Here is a 20,047-nt window from a genome sequence, read left to right as displayed (position 1 = left end):
GCTATCATATATCCCAGAGTCACCCACCGTGTCTGCGGAACCGAGTAGTCAGTTGGTTCCCACACATTCAGCAAGCATCTCCTCGCTTCAGGCAACAGCGCGACACGCGTAACCACTCGCAGGACCTCATGCACACCACGCCAGAATCGCTCCACCTTCGGGCATTCCCACAGAATATGCAAAAAAGTCGCCAAAGCACCACACCCACGCTTACACAGCCCATCCTCGGCATAGCCCATACGCAGAAGCCTTGGCCCCGTCATGTAAACCCGGTGGAGGATCTTTAGCTGGACGAACCGAAGGCGGGCCGGTATGGCCACCTCCTTCGGAGAGGCCACCGCGGAAATCCAGTCCTCGTCATCCAACTCCAGCCCATCGGCAACCCAGGCCTCGCGGAGGTCAGTCAGCAGGCCCGAGCGATCATTAATCAGTTTTTTGTATATGAGGGAGATCGTGCTGTCCGGAACATGGCCATCCAGCACTCTATCCTCCAGGGGGGATGACTCCGGAATGGAGGCGACGTCTGGGAAGACGGAGCTCAGTGCGTGGCGGACCTGCAAGTACCGAAAGTATTCACTGCCCTGCAGCTGAAACTCCGTCTGCAGCATCTCGAATGTTTTAAATCCCCCCCTCGTCCAGAGGTCCCCCACTGTACTGATGCCGATGTTCCACTTCTCGAAGCCCTTCGAGGTCCACAGGGAGCCCAACCTCTCAGACGCATATAGCGGTGACGCCCGGGTCAAACGGTCCTTCCACCCCATAGCTGCGTTAGCCGCATGCCATACTCGCACCATGACACGCGTGGGTCCCGTCAGGCGGGGGTCGGGCGCGCCAGAGTAGAGCGCTCGATTGTAGTCGCCACCAGGCAGGAGCATCTTGTCCATTTCAAATGCCGGGTTTAAGGCGGGCCCGTAAAGGCCATGATTAATTGCAGCTAGCTGGGAGGCCCAGTAATACCGTTTAATATCCGGGAGGGCAACCCCCCCGTCGTACCACGGGAGCGTCAACTTCGCCAGGGCAATACGCGGCCTCCCGTCCCAGAACAAGCGACGCTGTAGACTCTCCACCTCACGGAAGTAGCGCGCCGGGACCAAGTCCATAGTGTTATGGAGAGCGTACAGGAAGCGTGGCAACGACATCATCATAAACAATGCCGCCCGGCCGAGCGGCGAAAGCGGCAGGCGCCGCCAACGCGCGACGTCCTCCCTCAGGCGCTGGAGGGGGGGAAGCAAATTCCGCTCGTAGCGGGCCTCCGGGTCCAGAGTGATATAGATACCCAGGTACCGGAACCCCTGAGAGGCAATCTGGATCGGACAGTCCCGCGGGAGGACGGGAGCCTCCCCGGAAAGCACATACACACATGATTTAGCCCAGTTGATGACAAGGCCTGAGTTGCGGCCGAATGAGCGCAAAACATCAACCAGGACAATCAATGATTTACGCGGGGAGGCGAGGTACAAAAGGATATCGTCAGCGTATAGGGGCACGCGGTCCTCATACTCGGGGGTCCAACGGAGACCACGGATGGAAGGGTGCCACCGCAGCCACTCCGCCAAGGGTTCCAAGGCCAGCGCAAACAGGAGAGGCGACAAGGGGCAACCCTGTCGCGTGCCTCGTCCCAGCGCGAATGGGGCCGAGACTCGTCCATTCACCACCACCTGCGCCAATGGGCCCGAATACAACAATTTGACCCAGCTGATGAATCCCGGTCCAAATCCAAATTTCGCCAGCATCGCCCAAATGTATGGCCACTCGAGTGTATCAAACGCCATGGTGGCGTCTAAGGACGCCAAGATGGTCGGCTCCCGCACAAACGGAACACGCGCGAGCACCCCGTGCAGGCGCCGCAGATTAAGGGCCGTGTTGCGATGGGGTATAAAGCCGGACTGGTCCTGGTGGACCAGATCGCCCACCACGCCGACCAGCCGGTTGGCGAGCACCTTGGCGAGGATTTTGGGCTCCGCATTCAAGAGCGAGATAGGCCTATAGGATGTGACCCGTTCTCGGGGTCTCCCCTCCTTGTGGATCACTACGATTGTAGCCAGACGCTGGTCCGGCGGGAGGGAGCCCCGCGAGTGGGCCGCCAGGAACATCGCGCGAAGGTGGGGTGCCAGCACATCCGGTCGCAGCTTATACAGCTCGATAGGGATACCGTTTGGGCCCATGGCCTTGCCAGATGCGACCGAGCGTATTGCAAGGGCAATTTCATCCGAGGTGGGAGCAGCCTCCAACGACTCCCTGTCCTCCACCGAAAGGGAGGGCAGCGCGATGTCCCGAAGCAGGGCATGGGAATCCTCCTCCGAGCAGGGAGAAACCGGGGAATACACCTCGCGGAAATAATCCGCGAAGCAGGAGACAATGTCTTCTGGCTCGGTGACACGTACACCATCCATTCTCTCGATCAGCGGGACCACACGATTCGCTCTCTCCTTTTTATCCAACCACGCAATCAATTTACCAGCCTTATCACCCACATCATACAGTCGCCCCTGTTGCTCTCTACTGAGGCCCCTGGCCGCCTCCGTGACGAGGGCCCTATAGGCCGCCTGCTTAAGGTGTAGAACATGTAGTGCGGCCTCCGTCACCCCACTCCCCAGGTCACCCTCTAGTTCAGTAATTTCGGCTTCCACCCGGGTCACCTCCTCCTGCTCGCGCCTCCGGGCATGGGAGATAAAGGAGAGGGCCTCCCCTCTAAGAACTGTCTTGAAGGCTTCCCACAGGGAGATAGCCGAAGGGACAGACCCCACATTCTCCTCAAAATACCGCTGCAAGGATTTAATCAAGTCGGCACGAATAGTGGGGTCGCGCAGGTACCATGCATTGATTGGAGCTACCCTGCCCTCCCCCCTCGGGAAGACATCAAAATGCAACAGGAGCGGGGAGTGATCTGAAATACCCCGCGCCAGATGGCGCACCTCTCCCACCCTCCCAGCATAGGCCGCAGGGACAAGGACATGATCAAGCCGCGAGAGGCTACCATGGGTACCCGAATGAAAGGTGTACTGCAGCTGCGCGGGATGTTTTAGTCGCCAGCAGTCTACCAATCCCAATGTATCTAAGAGGCCGGGCAGCCACGCCTGTGCCCGGGGGAGGTCCCTAGGGGGTAACGATCCATAGTCCCAGAAGCCACCGCATTGAAGTCTCCCCCAACCACCAGAAGCCCCCCCGGGAGGTCAAGGAGGAGGCGCCCCAGATCCGCAAAAGTGGTAGATTGTAACCCCGGTGGGACGTACACTGATACAAAAACAACTACTTTGCCCTCCATTCTCCCCACCAAGACCGTGTAACGTCCCCTCTCATCATGGCGCACCTCATCTATTTCCAGCGGGAGCGAGTTCTTAACCATGATGCCCACCCCCCGCGAGCCCGACGTGAAGCCCGAGTGGGCCACCAAGCGATAGCCCCGCCGATTCATGGCATGAAAGGAATTACCAATAAGGTGTGTCTCCTGCAGAAAGACCACATCTGGAGAAATTTGTTTCAGATACTGCAGGACCACACCTCGCTTAATCCTATCCCCCAGTCCATTAACGTTCCACGACAACAGAGTCAAATCCCTACCCCCCATCACATACAGAAGCCATCATTTGTCCCCCCAAGAGCACCTCAAAAACACCAACACAGTAAAGGGTTTGCCTTGCGGTAAAAACGAACAACACCCCACCCCAACCCACCCGTCCCAACAGAACTCCCCCCTCCCTGCACCCCTGCATGAGCCCAGACAGCCCCCCCAAAGTGCAGTGTGCCTGTCGCCCCATAGATGAAAAAAAACTAACTAGTCCCCCAGAGGAGGAGGGAAAGCCCCCAAGAGACCCCGCACGACCTCCACGGGAGGGGAAATACACGAGCAGTCAATGATAACAATAATATTGTCCTGAGCAAGGCCTACTATTTGTCCCTCAGTCCTGATCCGGCGGGCCCTCCCCACCAACCGCACCCCCCCCACCCCCCCGGCCCCGATCCCCGGGCAAAGTGTCCAACCAGTCCCCGGCCGCCTCGGGACGATCAAAAAAATGCGTGCGGCCATCCACCTCTACCCTCAGCTTAGCTGGAAAAAGCATTGCGTACTTGAGGTTCAGGTCCCGTAGACGACGTTTAGCTCCGAGAAAACTCAGTCTCTGCTTTTGGACCGCCGGAGTAAAGTCAGGATAGAAATTGACGTCCATGTTGTCGAGTCTGACCGGTCCTTGTAGCCTAGAAGTCTGCAGGATAGCGTCCCTGTCTCGAAAATTGAAAATCCGGGCAATGAGAGGCCTCGGCGGGGCTCCGGCCTTAGGTCTTCCTCCGGGGACCCTGTGGGCACGTTCCACCGCAAAGAGTTTACTCAGCCCCCGGGGCTGGAGATGGGTGAGAATCAAGTCCTCCACAAACAGATCCGCAGCCTCCTCCTCTCGTCCCTCCGGCACCCCAATAATGCGGACATTGTTCCTCCGGGCCCGACCCTCGGCATCCTCCAGTCGACGATCCATCAGGGCGCTCGCCTGGCCAAGCCGGCGCACCTCCTTTTGGAGGGCCGCCACGTCCGTAGTGAGGCCCGAGGTAGTGTGGGCCAAAGAGTCGACCCGGTCATTCGTTTTGGACAAATCGGCCCTTACCAGGCCCACATCCACGAGGACCGAGTCTATCTTCTGCGCCAGAGTGTCAAAGCGCTGGTCCACCGAGGCCTTCATTTCGGCGATGGCGCCCATGACGTCTCGGAGGGTCAGATCCGCGGGCAGAGCAGGAGCATCAGTCGGGCCCACAGGGGACGTACGCGGCGCCTCAGGAGATCCCTTCTGGAGGGTGTAGCGGTCCATGTTGTTGGACTGGTGGGCCGTGCCACGGCGGGTCGATTTCACCTTTGCCCGGTCGCCATCTTGCTTCGTGGACATGGTTGCAGTCCCCAAATCGTGCCAATCTCCTCGAAGGGGCCGACAAACCGGGCTCCGGGGGGGGGGGGCGACCACAGGTCCGCAGGCCGGATCACAGACGGCGGGTCGGCCGGGCACCCGGGCAAGGCCACACCACCGCACACCGCACACCGCCCCGCAACCCTACCTCGCCCGTCAGCAAGGAGGGCGCAAAAGCGAAAGTGAAAGTGCGGGGTACGCGAGTCGCCCAGCCTTGTCCGCCGCTGTTGTTCACTTTGTCTCCGGATCGCCCCACTACTCCAATCCGGGGGGCCGGCGTGGAGAGGGCCGCAAACCTCAATCGGTGCTCCCGCTGGTGTCCGAGGTCCGATTTGGAAACGGAAAACGGGTGTCACCTCAGCTCGGGCTCACAGACACAGTCCCCTCATCTAGGACAGGATATAGTCAGGATTAATGCAGGAGGTCGCGGAGGTCCTCGGGAGCCTCGCACCTACGCGGCCATCTTGGTTGCGCGCTCCTTTACGCAGTTTTTGTTAGTTCCACACAGACGTGGTAACACAAACATTAAATACTTGGAAGCCTTGTCATCCCTTAATGCTTAGCAAATTCAGCAAATTTAAGGTATTAAAAAATACCCCATGTCACAGCCTGCATCTGGTGCAGCATTCAGAGTGGCTTGCATTCCCTCAAATCTCTGAGTAAGGGCGCTCCTTTGTGCTCTGGTATCATGTCCTGGGGATCTATCCGTTAGATGCAAAAGGTAATATTGTATGTATTGATAACTTTATTTCAGTCTAAAAACCATAAAAGTACAATTAAATATGTACAGGTACAAGAATAAGATCATAAATAGAGAAATATAGTTAAAATTTTTTTATTAAACAATGAGTTATCATGATTGGTTCATTAAAAGGTAAAAGCTCATAAGCCATTACTTCATATTAATAAAACTCATCCTTCTCCGCCACATACCAAATAAAAAGCGGGAAACTGCATAAACAATAAGTGGGTCAGTATCGTAGGTTAGGACTCTGCGAGCTTGTACACATTGTCTGAGACCCAATTTTTTGCACAGAGGGAAAAGTCAGCATTTTCGGATCGTACTATATGCTGGGCAAAAGAACAAAATGTGCACAACATCTTCTTTACATGATTTACAAATTGGACAATTGGCCTCCATCAATTTTCCCCAACTTGATGTGAACGCCCCAATTGGGAGACAACCATATCTCAACTGGGTATAAAGTTTCCTCGCCAAAAGGGGCTGTACTAAGTCCAGGAATACCTCCAGCTTAGATTCAGTTTTCATCAATAGGAATTCAGAGGTCAACCTACCCAGAGAAGTTGAGCAGCTTAATCGATTAGAGTTATAAAGTCTAACAGCTGCCAATATCTCAGACCTCTGGGTCCTCATATTGCTAGTATCCGGGGTGTCCCAGAGTTGAGGCAAACCAATTTGGTAAAGAGAAGACTTTATATGAAGTAGCCAGGGAATTTTCTTACACTTTAGCATCCCCCAAATTGCACTGAATTCTGCTCTAAAGAATTCAAGCTCAGGGACAGACCAGAGCCTTTTCCAAAAAAGTAATGGTCGTGCCGCTGCCAAATCATTAACAGGAACCAGATCCATATCCAGGCGCAATGGTATTAGAGGCGTGCTCTGGGGAGGCCAACCAGACCACGCATGAAGGCTTGTTCTACCTTCTGTAGGTTAGATGTATTAGTATGGCCCCACAATTCTGCAGCATACAGTGCTGCAGACCTAACCTGGGTCTTATAGATCTCTAATACAGGAGTGACAGGTTTGAAAGTAGAAGTTCTATGCAATCTGCCAATACCCCCCGATATCTGAGATAGCCTCAAAGAAGATTTTGCTACTTGGGCATCCCAGGCAAAGTTCTCGGTAAGCGTGACCCCCAGGTATATAAAGGTCTTAACTCTTTCCAGGGTGACACCTCCCAGTACAGGGCTCAAGCGTATGTGCATCGGGGGATTGAAGACCATAAACTTGGTTTTCCCCAGGTTGATCTCCAATCCACGAGAGGCACAAAAATTCGCGAACCCATCCAGTACCCGCTGGATGCCCGATGGTGTCCGCGATAACAACAGTGTGTCGTCCGCGAACATCAAAGCGGGCACCTGACCAGAAGCCAGTCGTGGGGCATCAATATCCCTGATACTATTTAATTCGTCAATCAATCCATTAACATAAAGGCTGAATAATGTAGGGGCCAATACACAGCCCTGTCGTACCCCCCGGGATACAGGGAAGCGAGCTGATAGATCCCCATTCTTCCCACACCTCACCTGAGCAAAGTTCCCTGTATGGAGGCGAATCAACACATCAAGTAGGTAAGGTGGGAGACCAAGTTCCTTCAAAACCATCCAGAGTTTCTCCCTGGGGACCAGATCAAATGCGGCTCGCAGGTCCACAAAAACAAGGTAGAGGCTGCCACCCTCGACTCTTGCTGTTTTCCAGTATAGGACCTGGAGCCGAAAGATCTGGTCAATGGTAGATATGCCTGCTCTAAAGCCAGCTTGTAGGGGAGTCAATACTTTGTTCGCCTCCATCCAATCTAACAATCTGTTCAATAAAATTCGACCCAACAGTTTTTGGGTAGTATCCAATAGACTGATGGGTCTATAATTGGATGGGGCTATTGGGCAGCCCTTCTTAAAGATCGGTACAATCTCGGCCCCAAGCCATGTGTCCGGCAATGCAGAACCTTTCAGTACCGCATTAAACAAAACAGTCAGGTATGGGGCCCAGATTTTAGGTTGAGAGCGGAATAGGTAATATGGATGTATGACGTTACAACGCATGCTATTACAACGCATACCTTTACATCGCATTTTTTACAACGCTAGTACTACTACAACGCATTACTTTACAACGAATTCTGTTACAACGCAAAACCTATTACAATACAGAAAAGAACTGTTACAACGAAGTATATTACAACGCATACCATTACAACGCGATTTTTTTTTTTTTAAATTAAAAGTACAATAAAATCTGGCACGGGATGCAGGGAAATTAGGGGTTTTAGGGTGGGGAAGTGTATTAAAACGTGGAGAACAACTGTACGTAAATCGTCTGAAACGCATTACCAAATTAATACTCGAGTATTAAAATTAATACTCGAGTATTAAAATTAATACTCAAAATTCCCCAAAAAAATCCGTTTTCACACATTACTAAGCTTTTAAAAAATAACGAAACTATAAATAACATAACAAACACATTTTTAACATGATTAGATCGCAAAGTAAGTAAACCAACTGTAACATAACACACATACACATAGGCGCCATTTTACCCATCTCACTTGTAAAACTTGTCCTACCACAGTTTCTATGCAAACAATACCAAAAGACATGTTCCAAAATGGATGCCAAAACGGAGCAAATGAATCAAAACAATATTTGTTAAAAAGCATTTTTAAATTATCATTTTCCACAGTAAAACAAAGCAATAAAAAAAACACATCGAACGCAGTTTTTTAAAAAATTAATAGTGACACAGAGTAAAACTTATAAATACAAGGGAGACACCATTTTGCACTCAGTTGATTATCAACTAGCAGAGAGAGCAGACGTAATAAGCTGACCCTCTGTCACCTGCACTGCGACCTCCTCACAGAGAGCACAGAATTCACTCGTTAAAGCATAACAGCAGAACAACTACTAGTAAGTTATTAATATATTTCTAAACGTTAGTTTTTAGAACAATATATTTTCATAACCCACTAAAAATATAATTTTAATTAATAATAAAAACTTTACAAATGTAATGTTTCCAATATATTATCAACAAAATTAAACTCAAAATTAAAACAAATTTTTAATTTTCCACAACCAGAAAATCGGAAGATTTTGACATTCCACAATAGCAGTACCTATTTTGGCATCCTCACCACGTTAACGATTGACAAACTCAATTATTCAGGTAAATGTTATTTATGTGTAATGGTTTTACTTGTAAAATTTATTTTTAAAAATTTCCTAAAGTCATGTTTGGCAAAGGTGTTTTTTTATTATTACTCAATCTCACCACATAATAAAGGAAAAATTACCATGATACTAGAGTAACAATTTCTAATAAGACTTCAGTTAGTTACCACATCTGCAAAAGCGTTTCATATTACTAGGGCAAATGTTTGTATTCTAAGTCCATGAATGTTCTGCATTTTACTAATTTCGTAATAGTTTCGAAATTACCTGTTATGTTTTAGTTGAAAAATGCTTCAAATGTGTAGTATGTTTACTCTCACCAATTGTTACTCATACTCCTTTTTCATATTACAAAAGTGATTTTTTTTTTCTTTTTTCTAACCAACGTTGACAAAGGAACAAATATTTTTTTTTTTTTTTTCCACCAGTGAACATCTTTTCACCCAAAATATTTCAACCTCCTACAAGCATCAGGTTAAAGGGACGATAACAAAAAAACCACTGGAAAAGGTATGTAACCTTTTCCATTTTTTTAATACTATACATTATTAATCATTCCTTTTGCAATTATTCCTCCTCTAACGGACCTAATTTGAAAACTAATGGATAGTTTAGAGAAACAATATACTATTTCTTCTCTAGGAAGGAGCAACATTAGGGATATTTCTGTGTAGGGTAGGGATACATATCTCTATTTCTACTGCAGTAAGGTGCATTGATTAGGACAGTGTCATGTAGTACTAGTTATATTGTATGTCAGTATAATTATAAAGATACTCAGTTTCAACATTTGTAACCACCGTTAATTATTGTTTTTTCCTCTTTTTTTTTCCCAAAGAAAACAACTTTAAATCACAACTAAAATCTTGAGCCAACAAAGGAAGTCATCTTCAGCCACCTCATCCAGAAAAGCAAGTTCTACGAAACAAGGTATATATTTTCAGCACGGATTCTTAACCTTAAAAATACTACACTAACTATCGCATTGCTAAAGTTTTCCCAAAAAAATCAATGCAGTTATGATTACATTTCCCCATTTCAGAATTATATTTCATGTCTAAAGGATGGTTTAGCATTACGGAAATTGTTATGTGCTGCAACTTATATCACATGTGCGATTTTTACAGGAAATTTTAAAAAAACACATTTCTCAACATCGTTCTGTTTCCAAATTTTTTTCTTTTTTCACTTTTCCAGACATTTATTTATCGATTCCACAACAAATCACCTTGTAAGTGTCTACACAAGCCTACACACCAATACCACTGAACAAGAGTCAGCCGGAAAAGCAATTTCGAAAGAAAAAGGTAATTTCAAGCAACATTGTAAGGTGCAGCAGATTTTAAAATGTACCATGCTTTAGAGGTAACAATTAACTATTCTAACTCCAGGAAGGTGCAGCAGTAGGGAAAGTGTTGGATAGTGTAGGGGTATCAATTTACTATTCTAACTCCAGGAAGGTGCAGCAGTAGAGAAAGTATTGGATAGTGTAGGGGTATCAATTTACTATTCTAACTCCAGGAAGGTGCATCAGTAGGGAAAGTGTTGGATAGTGTAGGGGTATCAATTTACTATTCTAACTCCAGGAAGGTGCATCAGTAGGGAAAGTGTTGGATAGTGTAGGGGTATCAATTTACTATTCTAACTCCAGGAAGGTGCATCAGTAGGGAAAGTGTTGGATAGTGTAGGGGTATCAATTTACTATTCTAACTCCAGGAAGGTGCATCACTAGGGAAAGTGTTGGATAGTGTAGGGGTATCAATTTACTATTCTAACTCCAGGAAGGTGCAACAGTAGGGAAAGTGTTGGATAGTGAAGGGTTATCAATTTACTATTCTAACTCCAGGAAGGTGCAGCAGTAGGGAAAGTGTTTGATAGTGAAGGGTTATTAATTTACTATTCTAACTCCAGGAAGGTGCAGCAGTAGGGTAAGTGTTGGATGGTGTAGGGGTGCAATTTACTATTCTAACTCCAGGAAGGTGCATCAGTAGGGAAAGTGTTGGATAGTGTAGGGGTATCAATTTACTATTCTAACTCCAGGAAGGTGCAGCAGTAGGGAAAGTGTTGGATAGTGTAGGGGTATCAATTTACTATTCTAACTCCTGGAAGGTGCTTCAGTAGGGTAAGTATTGGATAGTGTAGGAGTATCAATTTACCATTCTAACTCCAGGAAGGTGCATCAGTAGGGAAAGTCTTGGATAGTGTAGGGGTATCAATTAACTATTCTAACTCCAGGAAGGTGCAGCATTATTGAAAGTGTTGGATAGTGTAGGGGTATCAATTTACTATTCTAACTCCAGGAAGGTGCTTCAGTAGGGAAAGTGTTGGATAGTGAAGGGTTATCAATTTACTATTCTCACTCCAGGAAGGTGCATCAGTAGGGAAAGTGTTGGATAGTGTAGGGGTATCAATTTACTATTCTAACTCCAGGAAGGTGCAGCAGTAGGGAAAGTGTTGGATAGTGTAGGGGTATCAATTTACTATTCTAACTCCTGGAAGGTGCTTCAGTAGGGAAAGTATTGGATAGTGTAGGAGTATCAATTTACTATTCTAACTCCAGGAAGGTGCATCAGTAGGGAAAGTCTTGGATAGTGTAGGGGTATCAATTAACTATTCTAACTCCAGGAAGGTGCAGCATTATTGAAAGTGTTGGATAGTGTAGGGGTATCAATTTACTATTCTAACTCCAGGAAGGTGCTTCAGTAGGGAAAGTGTTGGATAGTGTAGGGGTATCAATTTACTATTCTAACTCCAGGAAGGTGCATCAGTAGGAAAAGTGTTGGATAGTGTAGGGGTATCAATTTACTATTCTAACTCCAGGAAGGTGCATCAGTAGGGAAAGTGTTGGATAGTGTAGGGGTATCAATTTACTATTCTAACTCCAGGAAGGTGCATCAGTAGGGAACGTCTTGGATAGTGTAGGGGTATCAATTAACTATTCTAACTCCAGGAAGGTGCAGCATTATTGAAAGTGTTGGATAGTGTAGGGGTAACAATTTACTATTCTAACTCCAGGAAGGTGCATCAGTAGGGAAAGTGTTGGATAGTGTAGGGGTATCAATTTACTATTCTAACTCCAGGAAGGTACTGCAGTAGGGAAAGTGTTGGATAGTGTAGGGGTATCAATTTACTATTCTAACTCCTGGAAGGTGCTTCAGTAGGGAAAGTATTGGATAGTGTAGGAGTATCAATTTACTATTCTCACTCCAGGAAGGTGCATCAGTAGGGAAAGTGTTGGATAGTGTAGGGGTATCAATTTACTATTCTAACTCCAGGAAGGTACATCAGTAGGGAAAATGTTGGATAGTGTAGGGGTATTAATTTACTATTCTTACTCCAGGAAGGTGCAGCAGTAGGGAAAGTGTTGGATAGTGTACATGTTATGTTTTGTATACATATATTTTAAAATATCAGGCTAAATTTTTTAACTTTTCTCCTTTTTCAGAAAATGTCTAGCCTTGCAGCAGCAAACTTCATTAAATCCAGGAAGGGCAAAAATTTGTTAAACCATGGTGGATACATATATAGTAAGGAAAGAATAAGTTTAACTAGAAATCATTGGAGGTGCGTGCAATACTACACTACCCATTGCAGTGGCAGAGCGGTTACTGTTGATAATTTGGTTGTGAAAACCACAGAACATAACCACTCTGCCTCTGCAATGGATGTAGAAATCAGAGAGACAATTAATGAGATGAAAGCTATTGCAAGCACCTCCAATGATTCTACAGGATCCATTTTAAGGGAGGTTGCACAGCATGTCCCCAGTCATGTTGCTAGCAACATGCCTATAATACCCAATTTGAGAAGAATTATTCAGAGACAAAAGCAGGCAAGTAATATTCAATTGTCTACACCACATACATTTTCTGACATTAGAATTCCTCATGATCTTTCTATTTCTTTTTCTGATGAACCTTTCCTTCTGCATGACAATGAAAACCCTCAGAAAAGAATTTTAATTTTTAGTACCCCCCGTAACCTTGCTAAGTTAGAAAGTAGTGAAATTTGGATGATGGATGGGACGTTTAAAAGTACACCCCATCCTTTCACTCAAATTTACACTATACATGCGAAAATTAACAATAGTGTAATTCCCTTAGTGTATAGTTTGCTACCTGATAAGACTTCTGCAACATACACTGAACTTTTATCAGTGATTAAAAGCAAAACATCTGCAAGTCCTCGAAAAATAATTATTGATTTCGAATTGAGCATGATCAATGTGATCACTAAAACGTACACGGATACCCAAATTCAGGGATGTTTCTTCCATTTTTCGCAGGCATTTTGGCGTAAACTACAGAAAACATCCCTAGTTGCAGAATATTCTCGGGATAGCAAATTACAGTTTGAACTAAAAAAATTAACGGCACTTTGTTTTGTTCCTCCCGATAGTGTGGACGAGTACTACACTGCAATTATAGAATCTGTTTATTATACGAGTAACGAGGAAAAATTGGCACCCATTCTAAATTATTTTGAGGACACATGGATTGGACACCTAAGCAGATCGGGTCGCAGGAGGAAGCCACGATTCCATGTGGAGTGGTGGAACTGCTACACGAGTTGTTTAGAGGGAGAGGCCAAAACAAACAATGCCATTGAGGGGTGGCATAACTCCTTCAATCATACAATTGGAAAACCACATCCTAACTTCTACTCATTTTTGGAAACTTTGAAGAAGGAGCAAAGTTTCCAAGAAATGAGATTAGCACAAACACTCGCAGGTAGTCTAAACCCACGAGTAACAGTCAAAACAAGGGAAATGTCTGAGAGACTATTGGCAATTCTACAACAGTTTTCGTTGTGTGTGGCTATAGACTACCTGGAAAATCTTTCTAACATTCTTTCTTTTTAAAACAATGAATTTGCTTACTTTCCTGCTTTGCCAAAAATTATACTAATTACAATAATTCAATTTGCATATAAAGTTTTTTTTTTAAAATTTTTTTTACAAATTAACAAGTCGGGTTTTTTCCTTTTTTTTAAAACAAATCTTCATTTCATCCAAAATAAACAAATGATGACAAATTTACTGTTCCATAGTATTTGAACCATTTATCATTATCGGTACACCATTTTTCAAATTACCGAAAAAATCCAATTTAAATTCCGTCAAAATCAATTTCCAAAACACAATCCGATGTATAAAATACAAATAAAACCATATTCCTTAATGCACATTGCAGCTGAATCATCATTTGTATTTCAACGTTAGATATTCAAAATATAAAAGTACGCACAATTTTTGAACAAAGAAATGAAGATCGACAGTACATTTTTTTCTTCGAAAACAAACAAATCAACTGTCTGAACCGTAACTTTTAATTTAGAAAGAGTTACATACTTTTTTAAAATAACTAACTTACTTTTAATAACCCGACATAGGCCTGTATTAATGACATTAATGTGGACATGTTTTCCAACTTTTAAAACATCTATTAGTTTTCCAGCAACCTCCCCTTATTCTTTCCTTACTATATATCTATCCCTTTAAAAGGTTTAATCTATAATATCAACTGAAAATATTTCCTACCTGGACGCAGATCAGCTTCCTGCTGCTTCCTCCTCCGATGCTCTGCAAAATGGCGCATTACGTCGACGCACACGTCCTTACGTCATCGCGTGCTTCTCTATTTATGGCGGACTACTTTTTTACATTCAACTGTAAATAAATGTTAATATATGTTTTTAAAATATTTTTATTTTGTTATAAAAATGAAACTTACTTTGCAAAATTAATTTAAAAATATGTTTATTTTTTTCATGTTTTTTAAATAAAATAAAATTGTAAAATAAATAATTGTTTGCTGTCATTATTTTTAATTAAGTTTTATAAACTCCAATATTGTAATTTAATAAAAGTAAAATTACTAAATATGTTCCTTACCTTGGCTCTATTGTCTTTTCCTTTCAAAACTTCCTCTTACTTCACTTTCTGTACCTTCTTTTCTTGTTCCGCGGGTTGCATATACTGAGGCTGCCAAAATAAATGAAGGACAAACACGCTCATAGACTTAAATGGAAAACCGTGGGAAATAAATTAAAACAGTCAGTTATAATTATTATTTCTTATTTTAAAATTTTAATAATGTTATATTGTTATATTTATTACTGTAAATATTTTTAAATGTTTGTGTAAATATTTGTAATATATTATTATTGTATTTATATATTAAATAATTCAAAAATTCAATTCCATTTCTATATAAAAGGACACTTTCTTTACAACATATAAATACTCTTGTCTTTTCATATGTGTTAAAAATACTATAGTATTTAAAATTAGGTACTCAAACATTTTTCTTAAAATTTTAATATTATATACTCTTTAATGTTTTTATAAACTTATTTTTTAGTAGATAAAACCAAACTAAAAATTCTAAAGTATTAATTTATCAGCAAACAAACCAAACTTTTCTACTAGTCACAATACTCAAGTATTAATATTTTAATAAACTACTCACTTATTTAAAAACAATATTGCATTTTTTAAAAATATTTTAATACTCAAGTATTTATTTAACTGCTAACCAACAAAACACTTCTACCAGACAAAATACTCAAGTATTAATATTTTTATTAACTACTCACCTTTTTTAAATTAGAATTGCCAACCAAACATTTCTACCACACAAAATACTCAAGTATTAATATTTTTATTAACTACTCACCTTTTTTTAATTAGAATTGCTATATTAAAAAAATAATAATACTCTAGTATTAATTTTACTGCTACCCAAGTAATAAACAAGATAAATATTTTGCAAAAAAAATGCGTTGTAATAGTATATGCGTTGTAAAAGTACTTACCATATAACATCTTGCGTTGTAAATGCATGCGTTGTAAATGCATGCGTTGTAAATGCATTTTCAAATAATGCGTTGTAAAAGTATATGCGTTGTAACAGTACTTACCATATAATGGAACGCGTTGTAAAAGCATGCGTTGTAAAAGATTTTGCGTTGTAAAAAATGCGTTGTAATAGCACAGCGTTGTAAAAGTTGCGTTGTAAAGGTATTTCCCCAGGTAATATTATATCCTCAATAAATCTGGGGAAGCCTCAACACCCACCACCACGCCCATGGAACGCCTTCTGACCACACAGCGATTTGTAGTGGCTCGCCTTACTCCATATCTTGGAGGCCATTTCAAGCCTGGCAGAGTGGCTTTGCCTGGCCTCATAGATATGATTTGGTGGTTTACCCCACTGGAGTGTGACAAAAAGTGATGCTACGGCAGTGCAAAGGGCTCATAAATAAATGCGTTTGAATGTTTGGTGAAGTTAGCCACAGGGCTAACATGGCTGATGAAAGGTGGGACATGGAAAACATTTACTTTTCATAGAAACAATACTAATTAAAATGTATTTAAAAAACAATGTAGTCGTAATCAGCAGCAGCTCTCAGGCTCCTCAGGTCGCTCCTCCATTTTGTATTTCTTCTTCGGAACCCCGGTCCAGATCACCGGTATTTCACTAAACACATTCATCTCCCTGTCCCTCTTCCTTGACAATCCGATCCTGCACTTTGCTTTCTTCAATCCTTTGTATCTCCCTCTTACATGTCTCCAACTCTGTAACACCATATCACCAGCGTGGGCGCAGATGCAAACATGCCTTTAAGAGGCGCACTGAAAGCGTGCTAAAGGCAGCCCTTGAAGGATGGGGTTATGGTAGAAAGAGGGGGGTGGTTCCATTGACCACCCCCACACATCTCTATGCAGCCAGGTGCAGTCACTCACTGCACCCGCCTGCAGGGGATCTCTAATTCCTTTTAAAACTGCAGGCGCGCTGCAGCCTGTACAATGAAACATGTAGCGGCTTTTGAAAAGCTTCTCCGTATTTCACTTGAATGCGCTGCTCCCAAGACAGCACAATTTTGAGTCTACCCTGGGGGACAGCGCATTCATTCTAATACGCCACAGTTTCCTTGTTTGCGCAAGGCGCACCTTTTGAAAGTTGCGCCTTGGCACACACAAGGAACGTGCGCCATATTCGTAATGCGGCCCCAGGTAGTTTTCAAATACTTTGATCCCATCTTCCCTTTCAATGGATAGAGTGTTAGCACAGGGGAGAAAACTTGGTGGAACTAGAACTACTTAAGTAGTATCCATATTGTTGCTCCCACACTATGAGCAGCAAGGTGAAGGGTCAAGTTATTTCCCTATTGTTCTTATGTAAGTAGTCATAACATATGGGCAAGGAACAACTTTGTGGAGAAGCTAGTGAGGAACAGGCAGCCCAAGGCATAAAATAGTCGTGCTGTGTCTCTGGCCTGGAGTACGGCGATGCACTCAATCGAACACAAGCTCTTGACCAGGGTGACACAAGCTTCTGCCCAGGGTGACACAAGCCCTTGCCCAGGGTGACACAAATCCCTAACTGGCTGTTAGACTTGGCATCTTTTGGCTTGTTTCCCCGGAGTTTTTGCTTTCTGACCTACCGGTTTGGACTTCGTTTTTGCTGGCGTAGTGTCTATGCACACTCTCTCACTGCCGATCAGTGGTTAAGTGCAAGTGCTCCTGTTGTAAATTGTGTTATGGATTGGTGTTTCAATGATTGGCGTATGTGATTTACGTGTCAGTCCCTAGTAAAGTGCACTGAGCATGCCAGGGCCTGTCAATCAAATGCAGTTAGTGGGCTGCAGCACTGGATTGTGCCACCCACTGAAAAAGCCTGTAAATGTAACTCTGGCGTCCATGTTTATTTATTTATTTATTTTGAAGGTTTTATATAGCACGAACATGACCCTTGCGGGTATCAGAGCGCTTTACAAGAGAAGTAGTTAGCAAAGGAGACAATATACATGGGTAACATAGTGTTTCGGAATAAAGTCTTAAGTTCCACCTGGTTATTCTAAGAGTCCGCATCAATATTTAAGTAAATTTCGACATGAGAAGAGATTTGACTTCTTTTTTGAAATAGACAGTTGAGGGGTTGAGTCTGATTTCTGGTGGTAGTGCATTCCAGATCCTTGGACCAATACCAGAGAAGGCGCGGTTGTATGTTTTCTTCTTGGCAAACCTTTGAGGCTTCAGAAGAAGGTTACTGGCGCTCCTGGATGATCTGTTTCCGCACGAAAGTTCCAGTTTCTGGGCTAGATAACTTGGTGTGTTGTGATGGATGGCCGTATGCGTCAAGCAGGCGATTTTTAGTTGAATTTTTGCTTCGAAGGGTAGCCAATTGAGCGCTTTGAAGTCAGGAGAGATGTGGCTATTTCTTTTAGAGCCTGTGATGAGCCTGGCCGCTGAGTTGAGAGATGCTCTTAGGGGGGCAGTTGTAGATCTAGGTAGTCCACAGAGAGTTGAACTACCATAATCTAGTCTGGGAATTACTAGTGCTTGGACTGCTATCTTGAAGTCATTTACTGGGAGGAAGGGTTTTAATTTTCTCAGAGTGCTCATCTGAAAGCTTGCTCCTTTTGCTGCGGCATTGATGTGTTTTGCATGTTTAAATTACCATCCAGAGTTACTCCCAGAGACTTTGCTGAGTCAATTTTAAGAGGTTGGCAGTTGAATGCTGTAAGTTGTTTAAGCCATTCGTGTATGTTGGATGGTTGATTAGGTGGGCTGATTAGTAAGAATTCAGTTTTCAGGGCGTTTAGTTTGAGGTGGTTTTCAGTCAACCATGACTGAGTATTTTGTAAAGTTAGATTGAGAGATTTGATGTCATCTGGAGAATGTATCTTTAAGTATAGTTGCGTGTCGTCTGCGTACATGTGAAAGTGGATATTTGATGAGCCGAGAATCTCCGTGAGTGGCTCCATGAATAGATTGAACAGTGTAGGTGAGAGGGAGGATCCCTGCGGAACTCCTAATGTGACTGGGACGGTCGAGGACAGAGATTGGTTGACCTTGAACCTTTGGGATCTATTCAGGAGGAAAGAGGTAAATCAATTTAGTACTGACCCCGATAAACCCATTCTGTATTGCAGGAGAGCTAGAAGATTTTCATGTTTGACGGTGTCGAAGGCGGAGGATAAGTCAAGCAGGATAAGTTGGCAGGTTTCGTTCTGGTCTAGGATTCTTAGTGCGTCCTCTACTATGTGGGTCATAGCCGACTCCGTACTATGACCTGCCCGGAAGCCAGATTGGAATTTGTTGAGCAGGTGGAAGTGAGTGATGTGGTTATCTAACTGGCTGAGAACACATTTTTCTAGGAGTTTAGCCAGAGTTGGGATGTTGGAAATTGGTCGGTAGTTATTTAGGTCCGTGGGGTCAGCTGTCGTTTTTTTTAGGATGGGGGAGACTTGTCCCGCTTTGAGAAGTTCGGGAATGGATCCTTGAATTAAGGAGGCATTGATAATCTTTGTCCAGAGTGGCAGTAGCGCCGGTATGAGACCTTTGAGGTACTTTGCGGGAAGAGGGTCTGAGAAGTGATTGGAGGGGTTCAAGGACGTGAGTGTATTTAGAATAGCTTCTTCGCTATAGGTTGTGAAGGTGGCCCAGGATGCGTTATTTTTGAGGGCGAGTTTAGATGAGCCAAGGAGTGGGGTTGCTGGAATATGGGATGACAAATCCTTCGGAGTGGAAGATTGAGCCAAGGAGGCCATAAGGAGATCCATTTTCAGGAGTTCGGCTTTTTTCGTGAAGAAGGAGGAAAATTCTTCAGAGCTGGGTGGAGAGCCTTGACCAACTTGATGAGGGCGGGCTAAGCCGCTGGATTGAGATTTGTGAGACCGGCCTCACGGCGTGGCCCTCTCCATCATCCCGCCAACCTGCAACCACCCTCAAGACCCGACATCCCCGACTCCGGCCGCCCCAGCCACCCCCGATCCACGGGCCGGCCAGAGACCTGACAGACTCAACACCCTACCACGCATGCCCAACCGAGGGAGCGGGAACCCTCGAGCCAGACCCAGAGGCGCCAGCCCAGTCACACCTCGGGTCGCCTTCCCCGGGAGGACTCAATCGGCCACCAGGCCCCTGGGGAGCAGGCGCCTCCCCTACCGAGCGTCTGGGGTCCCTCCCAGACCCACCTGAAAAGACCAAGAAGTGAGCGGCAGGAAATCCCGCCGAACCCCCTCCGTCACCCCAGTCCCCCCTCTGCGAGCACTCCGGACTTCAAAGAACCAGCGGAGTATAACAAGGGGTGCCGGAGAAGCATGGACAGAGAATACCTGGAACCATCTGAGCCTGCTGACGCTGTCGCGGCTCCTGAACGCTGAAGTCACCTGGGCCTGCTGAGTGACTCGCGGCCCCTTGCTATTGAACCATCTGAGCCCTGCGGACGAGGTCG

Source organism: Triturus cristatus, chromosome 7, assembly GCF_964204655.1.
Source record: "Triturus cristatus chromosome 7, aTriCri1.1, whole genome shotgun sequence".
Lineage (NCBI taxonomy): Eukaryota > Metazoa > Chordata > Amphibia > Caudata > Salamandridae > Triturus > Triturus cristatus.
Note: the sequence above shows the minus strand (reverse complement) of the source record.